Here is an 18,934-nt window from a genome sequence, read left to right as displayed (position 1 = left end):
TTTTCTTTTTTCTTTTCTCTCTTTTTTTTTGAAAGATAACAGGGGCGCCTCAAAGAGGTTTTCACCCGTGCCATCTGCCCTGAGCGCCTCAGAGAGGTTTTCACTCAAGGATCTTTTTCAAACCTTTTCCTTTTTTTTTTTGTTTTGTTTTTTTTTTAAAGACAATAGGGGCGCCTCAATGAGGTTTTCACCCCTACTATCTGCCTTGGGCGCCTCAGAGAGGTTTTCACCCAAGGATCTTTATTATTATTATTATTATTATTATTATTATTTTTTATATCCTTCAGGGTATGCCAAAAGCAAAGGCAGAACCCTTCCCTATGACCAATACAGATTTCTCCATAGTTTTGATGAACTCTTGTCTTGAGAGAGGTCTCCTGTAGATCTTCAACTGATGCCCATTGACAAGCATGGGAATGGCTTCCTCATCAATGGTTTGAATAAGGACAGATCCATTGTCATGGAATCTTTCCACTGCATATGGTCCTAGCCATCTGGTTCTCAGCTTCCCCTTGAAATCTTTGTATCTGGAGTCATACAACAAAGCCCAATCTCCCGGCTGAAATTGCTTGTCATGGAGATGTTGGTCATGCCACACCTTTCTCTGAAGTTGCACCACTTCTGAGTGAAGGAGGGCCTGCATTCGATGCTCATCCAGGCCATTCAGCTGCAATAGCCTTTCTTGTTGTGCATGGCTGAGATCTAGGTCCAGCTGAGCTGCCATCCTCAAGGTGTTGTATTCAAACTCAATGGACAACAAAGCTTTCTTCCCATAGACCAGCTCATACGGTGTGAAGCCGGTGGTGGTCTTCCAAGTGGTGTTGTAAGCCCATGTGGCTTCAACCAGGCGATCTGCCCAGTCCTTTCTGCTGCTGCTCACCACCTTAGTCAAGATCCCTTCTAATGCTCTATTGGTGACTTCCACCTACCCATTTGCTTGAGGGTGATAAGGGGTGGAAGTCCTATGCTTGATCTTGTGATGAGCTAGTAGATCTTCAACCAGGTTGGAGGTGAACTGGCTCCCTTGATCGGTGACCAGCTCTCTTGGATAGCCAAACTTATAGAAGATGTTTTCTCTTAGGAACTCGGCCACCTTTTCTTCTGTTGCTGCTTTGATTGCTTTGGTCTCTGCCCACTTTGTCAAATAGTCAGTACACACAATGATGTAAGACCTTTGCCTCGAAGAGGGGTTGATTGGTCCCATAAAGTCCATGCCCCACTTCTCAAATGGCTCAAGAGTCACTTGAGGTTGGAGAGGCATATCATCCCTTTAGGTCGGTTTCCCCATTCTTTGGCATTGGTCACACTGACTGACATATCTTCTGACATCTTGATGGAGTGTGGGCCAATAGTAGCCTGCCTGCAGGATTTTGAAGACAGTTCTCTTTGCTGCAAAATGTCCTCCACAAGGCCCATCATGACGAGTGAGGAGGATATCAAAGACTTCGTCCTCCCTTACACAATGCCTTCAGATCTGATCAGGGCCAAGCTTGAACAGATTGCCCCCGATCCAAGTAAATGAGGCACTTTTTCTGATGATTCTGCTCTTCTCTCTGGAAGATAGGTGCGGAGGGAACTGTGCTAAAACAAGATAGTTTTCTATATCAGAAAACCATGGAGAGAGTACTGAAATAGCAAACAGGTGTTCATCGGGCATCTGGTCATCCACTGTTCCATCCTCATCTGCAGACAAATCCAATCTCGATAAAAAGTCAGCAATAACATTTTCTCTACCTGGCTTGTCAACAATGGTCAAATCAAACTGCTGCAATAAAAGTAACCATCTAATAATGCGAGCATTCACATCTGGTTTATTCATTAAATATCTAATTGCAGCATGGTCAATATGTACAAAGGTCTGGTAACCAGTAATATAATGTCGGAACTTGTTCAGTGCATGGACCACAGCTAAGAATTCTTTCTCGGTTACAGTGTAATTCAGCTCAGCTTTGGACAAGTTTTTGCTAACAAAGTAAATGGCATATGGAAGTTTTTGCTCAACTTGTCCTAAAGCTGCACCTATGGCTTTGTTCGAGGCATCAGTGTGGATGTGGAAAGGTAGGGCCCAGTTTGGACCTCTCAGGATTGGGGCTGACACCAACTTGTCCTTCAATTCATTTAAAGCCCTCTGACAATTGTCAGTCCATTTAAACTCCACATCTTTTGCCAACAGACCAAACAATGGCGAGGCTAGCTTGCTGAAATCTTTAATGAATCTCCGGTAGTATCCTGCTAATCCCAAGAAACTCCGAACATCCCTTACCTTTTGAGGAGGTGGAACCCTCTTGATGAGAGCAATTTTGTTAGGATCCACCTGCAACCCTTGGCAAGAAATGGTATGGCCTAGCACGGTCCCTTCAGTCATTAGGAATTCACATTTTTCAGGACTAAGGGACAAGTTCATCTCGGTGCATTTGGTTAGGACTTTTCCCAAGTTGGACAATGCTTCCTGGAAGTTGGCCCCATAAGGGGTAAAGTCATCCATATAGATTTCTACTGCATCATGGACCAGCTCCGAGAAGATGCTCAAGACAGCTCTCTGGAAGGTAGCAGGAGCATTGCATAGCCCAAAGGGAAGGACTCGGTAGGCAAAGGTACCCCAAGGACAAGTGAAGGTGGTCTTATCTTGGTCTTCCGGGCTGATTTGGATTTGGTTGTACCCGCTAAACCCATCCAGGAAAGAGAAGAACTTCTTTCCTGCCAGTCCATCCAACACTTGATCTATGAAAGGTAGAGGGAAATGGTCTTTCTTGGTAGCTTTGTTCAGTTCTCGGTAGTCCACACAGATTCTCCATTTCCCATTTTTCTTGGGAACCAACACTAGAGGGGACACCCATTCACTATCTGAGATGGGGTAGATGAACCCGGCATCCAACAGTTTTTGCAATTCTTCCTTGACAATGTCCTTAAGGGCTGGATTCATTCTCCTCTGAGGTTGCCTTACCGGTTTACAATCTTCTTTGATGTATATATGATGGGTACAGATCGAAGGATGGACTCCTTTCATTTCCTTATAGCTCCAAGCAAAAGCATCTAGGTGGTTGGCCAACAGACTACACAGCTCCTTTTCCTGGGAAGGAGATAGGGAGGAGCTGATCTTCAATGCTTTCTCAGGGCCGAACTCCACATTCTTGACTCTGGGAGTAACGGGTTTGGTTGTACAAAGATCCACTAAGGTGCTAGCTTGGGCATCCTCTACCAATTTCTCTAAGGGTAGTGCACTGGAAGGTGGATTCTGGATCAAGGTCTCGATCAAGTCATCCTCGGTTGGGGGGTCTCTTCTAGTGGTATCTAAGGTGCACAGAGGTGCTGAGTACACCTCGTCTTCCTCTCCTTCTTCCAACCAGAGTGGTAAGTCATGCTCTAAGGAGGGTTGGGCAGGAGGGTATAGGACTAGTTGCTTGGACATGGGATCATTTTTGATGGTCATGTTCCCTGCACAACAACTTATGTAAGCATCTGCAGTAGCTAACCAAGGCCTTCCCAAAATGAGAGGATATCCAGTAAGCTTTGCCTTTGGTTGCAGAACCAGGAAGTCTGCAGGGTATTCCCAAGAGTCAATAGAGACCAAGACATCCTCCACAATCCCTTCGGGAGTCACGGTGGAGCGATCTGCTAATTGCAGTACTGTCGAGGTCTTCCTCAAGGAACCCTGAAGATTGAGTTTAAGCATGGTATCCCTGGTCATCACATTAATGGCAGCCCCCAGATCAATCAAGGTGTGAGGTATAATGGTGCCATTGATGTGGACATCTACTACAGGACTTCCAGGATCTAGGTACTTTGGGCAGATGACTTGTCCTAACATAAGGTCAGACAGTTGTCCTATGACATTGATAGTTGAAGCATCTTTCTTCCGTCTTCCTGGGTGTTTGAAACACTTCTCCTTAGCCAGTTTATTGTGTATTGGCACATCCTTGATGGCTTGGAGAAGTGGTATTTTTACACACAACTGCTTGAGCTCACCCAGAAGCTCATCCTCCTCTGGGTTGGGTTGTGTGGTGGCTGTTAGTCTCTCAGGAAAGGGTGGAATAGCCTTTGGTTCACTTCCCTGTTTATCTTCCTCATCCTCTGGGGGAGGAGGTTGGCGATCTGGTAGAGTCTTTCCAGACCAAAGATTGATCTCCTGGATCTCCACAGCATAGGTAGGGCATGAGGTCTCCCCAGTGTATACCTGCTGGGCTTGTCTATTGTTGGGGTTCGGGTTCGGTTGAGCAGGCATTTGAGGTTGCCTTGGAGGAGCAGGAGGTAATGGCTGAGGTTGAACTGGTGGTGGAGGCAAGATGGTAGGAGGAGTGTTGTATTGGGGCCTCCACCCCGACTGAGGTGCATTCCATTGAGGCTGTGGCTGGGCATGTGAGTGATATGAATGAGAAGTAGGTTGAGTGGGGTACTGAGGTGCGTAAGACCATGGAGGAGGCATGGACCATGAAGGATGAGCAGGGGGACCCCAGGAAGGCATAGGAGTCGACTGGTTGGGGCTGTAATAAGCTTGAGATGCCCCTTGCATCCCCTGCTGATAAGGTCTAGATCCTTGTGGCCTCCTTTGGTTGAGGTAATAGAGAGGTTCAGTGGGAGCTTCTGTCCCTTGGTACATGGCTTTAAACCCAGGTAAGGTTGGACACTGATTTGTGGGATGGTCCTCCTCACAAACGAAACACACTTCAACAGAATGCAATGGACATTCGTTCTTAGGGTGTCTCCTTGTGCACCTAGGGCAGAAGACAGCCAAGGCTCTCTCAGCTTCTTCTTTCTTTTGCTGAATCCTGAATGTGTCAAGCTGCATGGCAATGGTTTGTCTCACCTCACTCTTAAGATCTTCGAATTGATTTGCAAGCTCATGTTTGGAGAAAGGGACACTAGTTGAGAGGAGGTTTCCTCTACCTCGTTTCCGAGCTGCCCTGGAGTGGTTTCTAAACACAGTCTTGATGTCCTCATAAGGCAGTTGGTAAATGTCCCCCCCAGCTAACATGTGAAGGGTATCTAAGAGGTCTTCAGGGACTCCTTGCGGTAGGACCAACTTGAGGGATTCAGGGTCAAGTGTGCACCTGGCCCGCTTATAGCTTAGTTGGAACCTCTCCTCATAATCCTCTAAGGACTCATCATTTCCCATGGTCATCCGAAAGATTTCCCCCTTTGTTTCCTTGGACCTACAGTAATCCCGGTACTTGGTATTGAAAGCTTGCTGCATCTGAGCCCACGTGGTGATACTATTCCCAGGTAAGCCCATGAACCAGCGTAATGCTGCATCCTTAAGAGTGGAAGGGAAAAGTTTCAGCTTTTGCTCATCTTCAGTATAGTCATAGGTTCTACAAAGGACAGCAAACTCAAACAGGAAGGTATCCGGATCTTCAGTAGTCAGCCCATGGAAGTGAGGTAAGGCGGAGGGGCTAATGTTCTTCATTTTCATTTCTCCATTGGTCTCTCGGATGGGGAAGGCACCTTCTATTCTCTCATCTTCTCTTCTATTGTCAGCCATAGCTTCAGATGGAGTGGTCTCTAACTCTTCTTCTACTATAGGATCTTTGGATATCTCAGGATGTTCACCTATAGGTTCTTCTGGGTCACTGTCACCAAAGAAGAGAGAAGGGTGACTCAGTGATGTGGTAGGGGTGTTTGGTAGGAATTTGCCTGATCTATCTCGGTTCCTACGAGGCATGAAATGGAAAAGACTTTCTTTTTCTTTTGATTGTTTTTGTTTTTTTCTTTGGTACCTGCAAAACTGAAACAGACTGATCTACAACTAACTATGAAAGATGCAGAATTAAACTGAAAGCAGGAAAGAACTAATCTACTTTGCTCAAATGAAATTGCAAGAATGGAAATGCTAGTCTACGCTTGCAGAAAGGAAATGCTATTCTATGAAAGCAGGAAATGCTAATCTATGAAAGCAGGAAATGTCTATGCTACTTTTGCAGAATGGAAATGAAATAAACTACTTAGGAGAAGGCAAGAGTAAGAAAGTAGAAGAAAAGCAACAATTACTAATACTCTGACGCTTCCCCGGCAACGGCGCCAAAAAGATGGTGGGCTCCAGTATTGTAGCAATAATGCTACAACTCCTGGAGCTCCCTATCTCTAATTTTATCAACCCGGTAGTTCGTACAAACTTGGAAGCGACGGTGCTGTATGCACAAGTACTAGCTCTTGTCGCAGCTGTCACTTGGTCAGCTGGCACAAGTCTGCTAGGGCTCAAGCCAACTTCTATATGCTCTCAGAAGAAGCTTTATGAGTGATGGACGAAAGCTATCTTGAAGGAAGCTAACCTACTTTGTAAAAAGGAAATTGAAAGCCAACAAAGCATGGAAACCCTAATAAACCCTAATTTAACTAGCTTGACCCTTACAATGCAAAAATGTGAATGAAACTTCTACCAATGATGCCATTACTTGTAGTGAGTTGAAATACATGAATCTAAGCTATTTGCATCTGAAAAGACATGTTTTTGTATTTTGTCATTAAGTGGTTGGATTTATTGTGATGGTGCTTTTGATTAGGGTTTGACTGTGCAGGAGCGGTTCAAATGGAAGGAAAGCATGGGCAAGGTTAGGATGGCTAGGGGAGGTCCCAGAGGGTCTCTAGCATCAGTCCACAGAAGTATACCACGTTCGGATGCTCAGAAACCGAGTTTGCGGCTTCTACAGGAAGTCTGCAGGGGATCCTACAGGAAACTCAGGGGTTCTACAGGAAGTCTGTGAAATTCTACAGGATGGTCGACCGTGGGAGTTTTGGGAGATGGTGAAGTGATGGAGTGGTGTGGGAGGATAGGTGAGATGGAGATGGACCTGGTGATGGCTCAGGAGCAGAGAAGTCAGATGGAGAAAGAGTGCATGCTGTAGGTTGATGGCTGGAAGGATGGGATCAATGAAAGGTCAAGTAAATGGAGTTACGTGAGTAATGGAAGAGCTGGAAGGTAAACGAGCTGAACAGAGGTCGAGAAGGTGACTTGAGGTGTGGTTGACAAGAAGAGGAAGGAAGTGGAATGATGTGGAGCAGTGTAAATGAAACAAATTGCTTATGAATGTCACCAAAACGAAAGTTCATTAACCTAAGCTACTTGTGATATAAACTCAGTGAACAGCAATGTAAATTGTGAAGGAAACTCGTGCATGGAAGTGGAATAAAGAAGTATGGTTCAATATCAACAGTGCATGGATGGATCTTCAACGAAAATGACTATGTTGCAGCTTGCATGGAAGTGGAAAGAACTGCGTTTCTTTTTGGTGGTTGATATAGACTTCACCCCAATCCCTAAGCAGAGATGGCAGTGATCTCTAACAACCTTTTTTTGGAGCTCCAATGAATTATAACTATCCTCTTCTAACCTAAGCAATTGGAAGCAAATTCACCATAAACTAATCCTATTCAATCTTATAAAAACTAAATCAGCAAACTGTAAATTCAAATTGCATGTCAAAGTAAAGAACGAAGTGCTGGAACGAAAGGCAAATAACATTACAACACAGAGGAGGTCTATTGCTCTCAGGTTGGGCCCTAACCTGAGAGCTATAGCTCCCTTAGAAACTCAGAATGAGATCAAAATCTGCCTACCTTTATTCATAACCAAAAATCTGATGTCATGCCAAAACTGGCTTACAAAAAGAACCAACACCGAGCTATAGCTCGTACTTCGAAATTACAAGAGTAATAAAAAAGTTCAAAAAGCTCCTATCAAAGGCTACGGCCTCAGTATTTATGCAAAATGATAATCCAACAGGTTTCCTTGATTTGTGGAGCTCGGCTGTCCAACTGAAGGTTAAACTGCTGATCCTGTAGAACAGTTGTAACTGTTGTTCCTGTAGAACGGTTGGCTGCCTCTAAGCTCAGTGGGGAGATTGGTTGGAGCTCGGAGCTATGGTGGGAATTAGGAGGAAGGTCCCCAAGACTGTGGACATCCTCTCCTAAAAACCAGCAGTGCCACCTTACTGTCTCCTTGTCTCCTTTCTCGTGGTCTTTGCTCCCTTTTAATGCCAAAAACCTGAAAGCATCATGTATTAGTCACGTAGATAGAATGCCTACCCTTCTTCCTACAAACAACACGAATAAACCAAGAAATGAATGCATAAGCAATAAAAGATGAATGTTTGAGCAAAGTAAGTAGGCCAAATGAGCCCAAATTGTACCAAAAATTGGGGCTCATCATCACCCCCCAGCTAAACTATTTGCTCATCCTTGAGCAACTTTGCTCTGGCTCCTCGTCTTTGGCCGAGAACTAGAGCCGGGAGCATGCTCTTCCTTTCCTGCTTTTGGTGGCCCTGCCTTTTCTGCCCCTGGTGGTGACGAGGGTGGTGCTTCTTCCCCCTTTTCCATTTCCTTGAGCCGAGCTTCGGAAGGCGATTGGCCTATTTTTCGTGTCCAGGAAGTTATTTTTGGGCTTCCCCTCTCGGGGGTGGCTGATGTTTTAGAGGGGGTTCTTGCACTGGGTGAAGTAGGGACATCCCCTAAAATGGTTTGGCTGCTGGGAGGAGGCTGTGGCTTGCCCGTGTTTATCCTCTTGCTTCTCCTGGCTTCAGATGGTAGAGGGGTCTCCCTCTCTCTCTTCTCCTTTGGCTTTGGAGGTGTACAGAGGGCGGCCAGTGCCGCTGCTGCCTCCTTTTCGAGAATACCAGCTTTCTCTTTCTTGCGTTTTGCTCTCTCAGAGCTCCTTGTAGAGGGCCCCTCCTTTTCAGATTTCGGGCTTCCTGTAGAAGCCCCTGCTTTGCCCACTTCCGGGCCTCTTGTAGAAGATCCTTTCTTTCCCGATTTTGGGCTTCCTGTAGAAGACCCGGTTTTAGCCACTCTCGGGCTTCCTGTAGAAGCCCCTACTTTGGTAATCTTCGGGCTTCCTGTAGAAGACCCTTTCTCTGTCTTCAAGCTTCCTGTAGGAACCTGTTTCTCAATGATTTTCGGGCTTTCTGTAAAAGCCCCTTTCTCCAACTTCGGGCTTCCTGTAGAAGCCCTTGTCTCTGTTTTCGGGCTTCCTGTAGAAGCCTGTTTCTTAATGATTTTTGGGCTTCCTGTAGAAGCCTGTTTCTGCTTTCCTATAGGCACAGGTTTCTCCGTCTTTGCTTGCTTACCTGCCTGAGTTTTGCTTTCTGCTTTGGTTGCAGGTACTGTTGAGGTACTTGGGCTGATGTGGACCACCTCAGCTTTGTCCATTTTGCTCTTCAGCCTCTTTTCTCTTGCCGACAAGATCGGTGTGCCACCTTTTTCTTTGTCCTCCTTTTCCTCATGCTTCTTCTTTTGTTCTTTCTTCTGCACCGTGGTCGGGGTCTTCTGGCCTTTTTCTCTCTGTCCCTCGGCCACTGCTTCTTGTTCCTCACTGCTGGAGGAACCCGTTTCTTCGATGAACATCTTAATGTCTCCATCTTTTGTCAAATTACGGAAGGATTCCCATGAGAGGGGAACCTTATATGAATGCAGCACATCCTCCACAAGAAGCTTGATCAACCCATGGTGGGCTATCTGATCTAGTATGCCCTCTCTTAGCTTTGTGGCACACTCCATTAGAGCCTGCAATAGGAAATAGGGGATGCTCAGTTTCTGTTCTACAGGAAGATCAATCCGGTGCCTCAATTCAGTGAGCAACCGAAAGTAATATGCATACACGATGCTAAAACGGCCTTCACAACTGATATATTTCATGATTTGCAAACTGACTTCATTCCATGGTGGCAATAGACTCGTTCTTCGCACCCCATTTTTGTCCTCCGAGAATTCTTCCTCAGGTGGAAAGAATTCTTTCTTTGCCTGCTGGCTCAGCTTTCTTTCGTCCTTATCCCATGGAAAACCCATAGGAAGTTCTGTGATCCAACTGATATGTTGCGGGGTGAGCTTGAGGCTTAGGCCTCTGAAGTTCACTGTGGCCAGTGTCTGGGATTTCGGCCTCAGAGCCTGCAAGAATTCTTCGGCCACTTCATCATCGTAACCCTGCAGCTTATCACAAAAAGACATCCATTGTGCTCGTGTAAAGAGCTCTACCACTTCCTGGTTTTCCCTTAATTTGGTTGAATCAGTGGGTTCCCATCTTATAAACCCACCTGGCATGATGAACACGGTTGTTTTAACTAAAGGTGGCAAATGCGAAAGAGATTTGGTCTATTGAGACAGAGCATGCACATAATCCACAAAATTTAACATAGTCTAATTATACTGACATTCTGTAGAACGACAGTATAGGCACAGCAAACAACAATTTCACCGATATCTTTATGACCAGACTGTGGACGACGATCTTGCCACTCTTGCCGATCTTGACGACTGTGGACGACGATCATGCAATGGTTTTGCCCCCGAGCCCAATAGAAATATTATAGCAATCAATGTTTCTGGCATGGGAGGCAAACCCAAATCAACGCTCGTCAAGCATTTGGATGGATAGGTCTAGAGAATATGGTACTCCTTCAGATCCTTGGTCGAAAGTGCATGACACTGACGAAGGAATTCTCCAAGCTATGGTAGTTGAAGGAGCACCATGGAATGATTCCCACCATCGTTCTCTTCTTCCAAATTATGAAGAAGATACTCAAAATGACCTCTACCATCCTTCAGTAATTGATTTTCTATCAAATACTGTAAATACGGTGGATTCCGAGCGAAACTTGTCCAATATTGAAGAGACTATAGCCATAAATATCTCGACCAAAGCAGAGGTTGTAGAGAATATTTATGTCGGCAAATGTTGTTCTCCTTCAGAACTGGAAATATATAACGCTCTTTTTCGCGAATTCAGAGATGTCTTTGCCTGGTCATACAGTGAAATGCCAGGCATCGACTCGAGTATCGTTGAACACGAAATCAAGATGTATCCAGATGTTAAACCGGTACGGCAACGGCTGAGGCAGGTGCACCCCAAGAAAGCCGCTGCCATCAAGGCAGAAGTCGAAAAACTCCTGCATGCTGGTTTCATCTACCCGGTTCCGCTAACCGATTGGGTATCGAACATTGTCCCGGTTATGAAAAAACAGGGAACGATTAGAGTGTGCGTCGATTATAGGGATGTAAATCAAGCTTGTCCAAAAGACAACTACCCTACACCCTTCATTGACCAGATAATTGATGAATGCGTCGGATGCGAAATCTTTTCATTCATGGATGGATTTTCTGGGTATAATCAAATAAATATCTTCCCACAGGACCAGTCAAAGATTGCATTCATTTGTCTGTGGGGCACATTCGCATATCGAAAATTACCCTTTGGTTTAAAGAACACAGGGGCGACGTTTCAGAGGGCAATGAATTATGCCTTCCATGACATTAAAAACATCGTTCAACCTTATCTCGACGACCTTCCGGCTCATTCGCGAAAACGGACTGATCATCCGTAGCATTTAAGAGCGATATTTCTACGTTGCCGACACTACAAGATACGACTCAATCCACACAAATGTGTATTTTGCGTCAGTTCTGGTCGTTTACTTGGCTTTGTAGTCTCCAAGGATGGGATTCATCTCGACCCTTGTAAGGTACAGGCAATCATAAATTTGCCTCCACCTTCGAATTTGCTTCAGATTCAGAAACTCCAAGGGAAAGCAAACTTTCTGAGGAGGTTCATTCCAAATTACGCCGAACTTGCTAAAGGTTATACACGTCTTTTGGAAAAAGGGATACCCTTTAACTGGCATCAGGTCGCGCAAGCTTCCTTTGATGCTTTAAAGGATTCCCTAATGAAAGCATCATTAATGTATGCCCCTGATTATCAAAGAGACTTTAACCTGTATCTAGCTGCAGCAGATACGACCATCGCAATGGTTTTAGTTCAAGAAGTCGATGGAATAGAACATCCAATTTATTATTTAAGTAAGAACTTAAATGATACAGAAAGCAAATATTCTTATGTTGAAAAACTAGCGCTTGCAGCGGTTCAAGCGATACAAAGATTTCGACACTATGTCCTCTTTCGGAAAACTACCATTCTGTCAGATTGCAACCCCATGACTTATATATTGTCGCGACAGTTGCTGGGGGGCAAATATTCAAAATGGACAGCAATCCTTCAAGAGTTTGATCTAGAATTTGTAAAATCCAAGTCAAAGAAAGCTCTAGTTTTCGCAGAATTATTATGTGATCTCCCATCGTCATCCAACGATAAAACGTCCGAAGAATCAATCATGGATGAAAGTTTGTTTTTGATATCCGCAAGCGATGAGTGGTATGGAGATATAATCATTTATCTCCAAACCCAAAAATTCAGGCCAAATACCTCTCACTCTGAACAAAAACGTATTCGATACCAAGCAAAAGACTACATGATCATCAGTGATACACTTTACCGTCGTGGTATTGATACAGTTCTGAGGAGGTGCCTCACCCATGAGGAAGCCGAAAAATCCTTGAATGAGTGTCATTCAGGAGCGATAGTGGGGGGCACCAATCTGGATATGCTACAACACAAAAAATCTTACGAGCAGGATACTTCTGGCCAACCATGTTCAAGGATTGCATAACCGCAGTCAGAAGTTGCCATGCTTGTCAAATTTTTGATAGCAAAACTAGAAGACCACCCGCACCTTTGCAGCCGATAGTTGCTATTGGGCCATTCGCCAAATGGGGCATCGATTTCATGACATGTAACCCCACCTCGACCGGGGGGCATGGGTATATTATAGTCGTCGTGGACTATTTCACCAAATGGGTCGAGGCGATGCCTACATTAGATAATACTGGTGAAACAGCTGCCCTTTTCTTTTTCAATCATGTAGTCGCCAGATTCGGCGTACCACAGGCTATAGTCACAGATCATGGATCGCATTTTCGCAATCACATGATGGTTGAATTGGCTACCAAACTAGGGCTATCTCACGACAACTCTACTCCATATTATCCGCAGGCCAACGGACAAGTTGAAGCGATCAACAAGGTCCTGAAACGCATGCTGCAAAGGATGATCGGAGTTCACAAAAGAATATGGCAACTAATCCTGTACTCAGCTTTGTGGGCTTACCGAACATCGGTAAGGAATGCGACCGGGTTCACGCCCTTCCAACTGGTATATGGCCTAGAAGTAGTCTTACCAGTCCAGTGTGAAATCTCGTCTCTCAAACTCGCAATCGATATCCTCCCTGGAACTTCAGAAGAAGAAGCTCGTTTCTTGGAATTAATCCAATTGGATGAAACCCGTCGTGATTCCGCATTGGCTAACGAAGCCCATAAGAAACGAGTCAAGGCGCAATTCGACAAAAATGTCAAACCCTGTGTCTTCTCGGAAGGTGACTTGGTCCTGCTTTACGACCAAGAATCCGATAAATTGGGAGCAGGTAAATTTAACTCTTTATGGATGGGCCCCTACATTGTTAAGCAGGTGTTAGCAAAAGGAGCCTACGAGTTGATGGATTATGACGGGATTCCACTGGCGCAACCTCGTAATGGGTTGTACCTCAAGCGTTACTACGCCTAGTAGTGACCAATATGCTTTTGTTATATTTTTGTTTTCGCTAAGAGTGTTTGTTTTGGTCGAGTAATCCACCCTTTTACATTTATTGCAGATGTAAAACCCATTGGAACCATGTGTTGGATATGCCGACGGAGTGACTCGTAGTTCGCGGAACCTGTCCTCCGCAGCCTGGGCCATTTTTTATCCAAGCGGCGAGTTAGTAAGTTTCAGAGGTGTATGTATTGGTCAATCAACAAACAATATCGCTGAATATGGTGCGTTGATAGAGCTTCTCTCTGATGCCATCACTCATGGTATACGCCGGCTAATCGTCAGGCTAGACTCATAGCTCGTAATACTACAGCTCAATGGTATATATTTCGTCCGAAACCCAGCTATTTATCGCATGTTCCTAAGGGTTAAGATTTTGGAAAGACAATTTGATCTTATTCAATACCAACATACTTCCAGAAACTTAAACACATTAACTGACTCATTAGCAAACTATGTGTTAGATAGACATTTGCAACATTTATAAAAAGAAACACATCATCAATGTTCTACATGTGGATCACATAACTCAATCAGAATAAAACTCCGAAAATCAAAAATATATATATAGCTGTTTATGGTTTACACATAATGTTTTGTAACCAAGACAAAAATCGGTCATACGACCCAAAACTCAAAATGCTAGGGGGCACCCTAGTCTAATGATGCTCGTGATAGCAAGTCACAGCCTGTGCGATCATTCGTAAGAGATGAGTCCATCGTCGAGGCACACCAGTAGTATGTCGCTGTAACTGCAAAGGTAGCTCGTCAATCCTAACATCCGGGATACCGAAAGTAAGGCTCTCCACCTGCTCCTGCACAGCTGTAAGAGTCTCGGCCACATCAAGGTCACGAAGAATAACCCTTCCGACGGCCTCTCTTCCTGGTACAACAGCTGGTACTCTCACGCGAGCTATTGGACGAACATGACCGACATCTTCATGTACACATGAGTTTGTTAGAGTCTTGATAGAACAAAGCACAAGGACATTATAGACGAAAACAGTAAACATCAATATGGTCAGAGATTTTACCAATAGCATCCCACTGCTCGCCATCTGGCAGTACCAAATCTGGATCACCCCGGAAGTCCATACCGGCATATGGATACTCGGAATAGACCATCTCCTGACGATCAAACCACCTGAAGAAGGTATCAGAAAACGAAATCTGAGATTGACCAGCATGCCTAGACATATGGTCAACCCATCTCTGCATGCGTGGTTCAGTAGGAGAAGGTAAGTCGAGTGCAATGTACTGCGGCTGCATCAGTGGTATCTTCTCCAAGGCAAAGGCGGTCAAAATGGAACCGAACCCAAAGTTCTTCAACTTCTCGTTCTTTATCTTGGTCAACTGCTCTTTCATAACAAGAAGTACTGCGTCGCACCAGTTGAACACCTTCGGTTGAAGGCATTCCAAGGCATGCTGCATATACGATCTGTTGGCTACATGAAGAGATGCGCTACTGGCCATCCTACCAAAAGTAAATAAGATAGTCCTAAGGGACCTATCAGTGACATCACGGATGATGATCTTGCCGTCTTTACTCGGCTGAGATCCTTCCCTGCAATACTGATGGACATAATCTCTCACAGAATCGCCTCCTCGGACCGAACCTGACAAAGAGATAGGGGCACCCCGCCTCGACAAGCCAGTCAAGAAATAGATGTCTACTACGGTCAAGGGGATAGATTTTCCCCTAATCTAGAAAACCTGGTTGATAGGGTCCCAAGAGTCAAGCAAATGCTTCAACAAGTTAATCTGCTGTCTCATGCTAGAGATACGGAAGAACTTCAACAAGCCACAGTTTCGCAGCGCGTTCACTGTAACAGGATCATGTAGGGCAATCATGTCCTCTTCTTCATGTTCTCGTTCTCGCCATGTAAGGGTCATTTTGCTCCAATATCTCTGCAAAAACAAACAAGAGAGGAGATTAGATCCTGATTTTGATGAGAAACAGGGAAAAATTCCATTAAAAACTGTGCAACAACTTTCCTTTCTGCGCCCAACGCACCTGCACATGTGTTACAGGTGCATTGAATGTCAAGTTACCTTCATGAGGACCCACATTCAGCGCAGGTTTCGATGTACCCAGGGTGCGTTGATGGCAGAACGAGCCCATCAAACCCCAGGGGCTCAGAAAAGCAGGGAACAGGGCACAGAATGCAAAAAGGAAACCATGAAATGAAAGGGCTCGGGTTTAGCTCCTACCTGGTCCAGACGGCGCTGAGAATCGTCCACAGAATCTCCCGAAATCAGCTGATGAAAATCGAGGGGGAAAACACCTCCAAAGCTCCAACAAACCAAGTTCAAATGAAATGGTAAAATGAGAGGTAAAAAACACTTTTTAATTACTTTCACGTAGTTCGGAGTAAGGTATTAGTGTTTTAATCTCATTTTCAAAGCAAATGTTTCTAACTAGTTTGATGAAGCAGTTGAAAAATACGGTATTATCTTTGAAAAGACAAAGCTATTTATGGTAAAAAATCAAAACTAGACCATGTTATCGAGCAGTTTTAGAACATAGTTCAAGCTCGCTAAAAAATAAACATAAGATCGAGCAAATGTTTCCACCCGCGTTTAAGCTCGTTAAAAAATGAACTATCCTCCGGTAAATAACCACCGTGAATGAAGCATTTTCAGCCATTAAAGCCTTGGTCGTGTTTGCACCGTCACCTCCACTTTTCCATTGGCCGATCATTCACCTCCATTTTATTGTTTACCCATTTTGAGGAATAGCTGCGAAGAGTGATTTCACTAGCCATCCTTGTGACACTGCCGTGATTGGAGAATTCCAAACCTTACCTGGAATCAGCTGCTACCCGTTTTATCACTCGCTCCTCAAAAGACGAGTCTTCTTTAAGCTCTTTTCATCTGACTCGTAAAATATGAAAAGATTGTCGAGTTTTGGCCTTCCAGCTCGTTAAAGCGACAGGAAGTGCTATCCCTCCTATAGATTTTAATCTTTTTGGACCTGAGGGATTATTGCACAAAAAGATCGAGCGCTTGTTTTGTTCGGCTCGTTAAAACTATCGAAAATTCATCCCTTCTGTATTGTTATATACTTTTTCGAAATTAAGGGATTAGATGACGAAAAAGGAATTCCGGAGTTATCTTTACGTACCTTTTCAAAATCCCTAAAAAGGAAAAGGACCGAGTTATCTTTGTCATTAGGCTCGTTAAAAAGATTAATAGCGACAAACTTGTCTTTAGACGAGAACGAGTTTCACTATCGCTAGGCTCGTTAAAACATAGTGATGGGTTTGCCCGAAGGGCAAATTATAGAACAAGCATATGTTATCCTCCTCAAGCTTGACAAAAATAAAGAGGTACTGGTCAGAAATGACTGGGAAAAATTGGGAAGAAAACTCAAAGAAACTTTATTGGTAGCAAGTCGCTCTTGAACATGACACTTCCACTCCGTGCCAGAGTTGGGTTGGGTTGTTTCATTCACCGGTCACATCACCATGGTCATGCCATACCATCCACATTTGGGGTAAATGCTACCGATCCATCACACAAGTGTCGCCGACATGTTCAAGAGAAGTCATCCAGAGAAGTCACCCGTGTCCCATCCACTACCATACATTATATTTCACTCTTTCATGACCGCCACCCTGAACCGTATGTCATCAGATCATTTTCACCTTTATCAAAATCATTTGCTCCGTTCCGTGTCATTGATGTGGGATTCATTAAGGCCCTCCTTTGACAGATCACTTCTTGTCGACATCAGCTCATTATCCAAGAAGTTGATCTAGGAACACCCCTTCAGTACTTTGAAGCTTGCATGCCTCAATGGCAAGTTTCTCACTTCCGGCGACAGGTATACATCAATGACCTTCGACCGAAAGATTTTGCATGGTGTTCGATGCCAAGTCCTTTATTCACACCACGTGAATTGTACTACAGTACCTTGAGGGTCATTATCATTATCGGTGATTCCTCTTGCGCTCGTTAACAATTCACATCATTGACTGGTAATCAAGCGATGTCTTTCCATGTTCGACTTCAAAACATTTCTCACATGGATCGACTTGTACTTAGAGTGAAGATCGAACGAGATTGAAGACCCCGGATCTAGTTTCATCCATCCGGGCTGCGATATATATTCAGGAAAAATAAAGACATTGAAATGTACGGCATTGCAGCAGAGATAATCATCCTACCAAAAGGATGATGACTTCACCAGAATCATCAGTCTACCATCAGACGATTGTCTGTCCTATGTACATGAAAATGAATTTATAAACCTGAGCATGGGAATGCCCGCATCAGCTAGATCATGAAAACAGTATGAAAATAATGTATTGTATTGTATCTCATTACAGGTCTCCTCTCCAGCATTAGAAGAACTTCGGATCCTCCTAATAAAGCATTTCACCCGATAAACGGCCTCATACTTTAGGGGGCAACTGTTATAGACATTTTTGTGCCTTACAGCTATAAGCATGAAATGTCCATAAACCAAGGGATCCTAAGTCCCTAAATATGTTGTTCCAGCTCCTAAAGAAACAAGGTCAACAAATTACAGCTTCTCCTAGAAGTTCTCCACCAGAAACTGCTCAAAACTAGTCAAAACAGGATCATTTCAAGTGCTCCACTAGCTTCCTGCATTGCAAAGCACCCAAATACACTGGCTAGGTGTGTTGCAACGCACTTGAATGCACTACCAGGGTGCGTTGAACGGGAAATGACAAGTGGCAGAGTCATTCAAGGAGGTGGAGAGACAATGGAAGCTTCCAGAATCTTCTCCAATGACACTTGCCTCACTGAATTCGACCAGTGATGAGTAAGAGGCTCTCAGTCTCCAAGTGGAAGCAAGAACTGACAGAGAGAAGCCACTAATCAACTCATGGGATGACTCATCCCCTTTGCGTACATCTATATATGGATCCCTCACCAAGAGATCCAGAGGCTAGAATTTTGTACATTGCAGAGAATTGCTGTTGGTTTTGTGATTGATATCAGAGTATTGGGTGATTTATGCTTTGTTGGAGGTGAAGAAGGGATTCTATGCTGGGAGGCTGATGCTGGATCAGGACTCATCGGTTGAAACTCCTCCTGGATCTTCTTGTTTTATCAATAAAACTACTTGAGTTTCTCCTACATGCTTGTATATCTGATGTGTGTTATATTTGTATGTTTAGCTTCAATCTGATCCTAAGCTTTTTATGAACATAAATCTATGTCTTTGTGTAGTTTCTCTTTTCTGTGAACTTGCAGGAACTTGGTGACGCTGGGCAAGTGAGGGAGCAGATCGGTGGAAACTGGCAAAGAGAGGATAGATTGGATCAAACAACTAGCGCAAGACACAGGTCGGTTCATCTTAATCATCTTCGTTTATAGTTCATAAAGAAGAATACAAGAGTAGTTTTCCTTGTTTGTTTCTGAGGTCTCTGTCACAACCCTGTGGGATAGGGTCGTTCTGAATAGACACTTTTCCCGAAAACACTATGTAGTATAGGAGGGAAGATCGCAACCTTTAAGCCGTTAAAATCCTTCTTATTTGAATCAAATATTTGGGCAAAA

The sequence above is a fragment of the Pinus tabuliformis genome, chromosome 8 (genome assembly GCF_031772625.1).
Source record: "Pinus tabuliformis cultivar Carrire ecotype Pingquan chromosome 8, CPIR1, whole genome shotgun sequence".
In the NCBI taxonomy this organism is placed as follows: Eukaryota; Viridiplantae; Streptophyta; class Pinopsida; order Pinales; family Pinaceae; genus Pinus; species Pinus tabuliformis.
The sequence above is the reverse complement of the archived record's forward strand: the minus strand, read 5'-3'. Positions refer to the sequence as shown.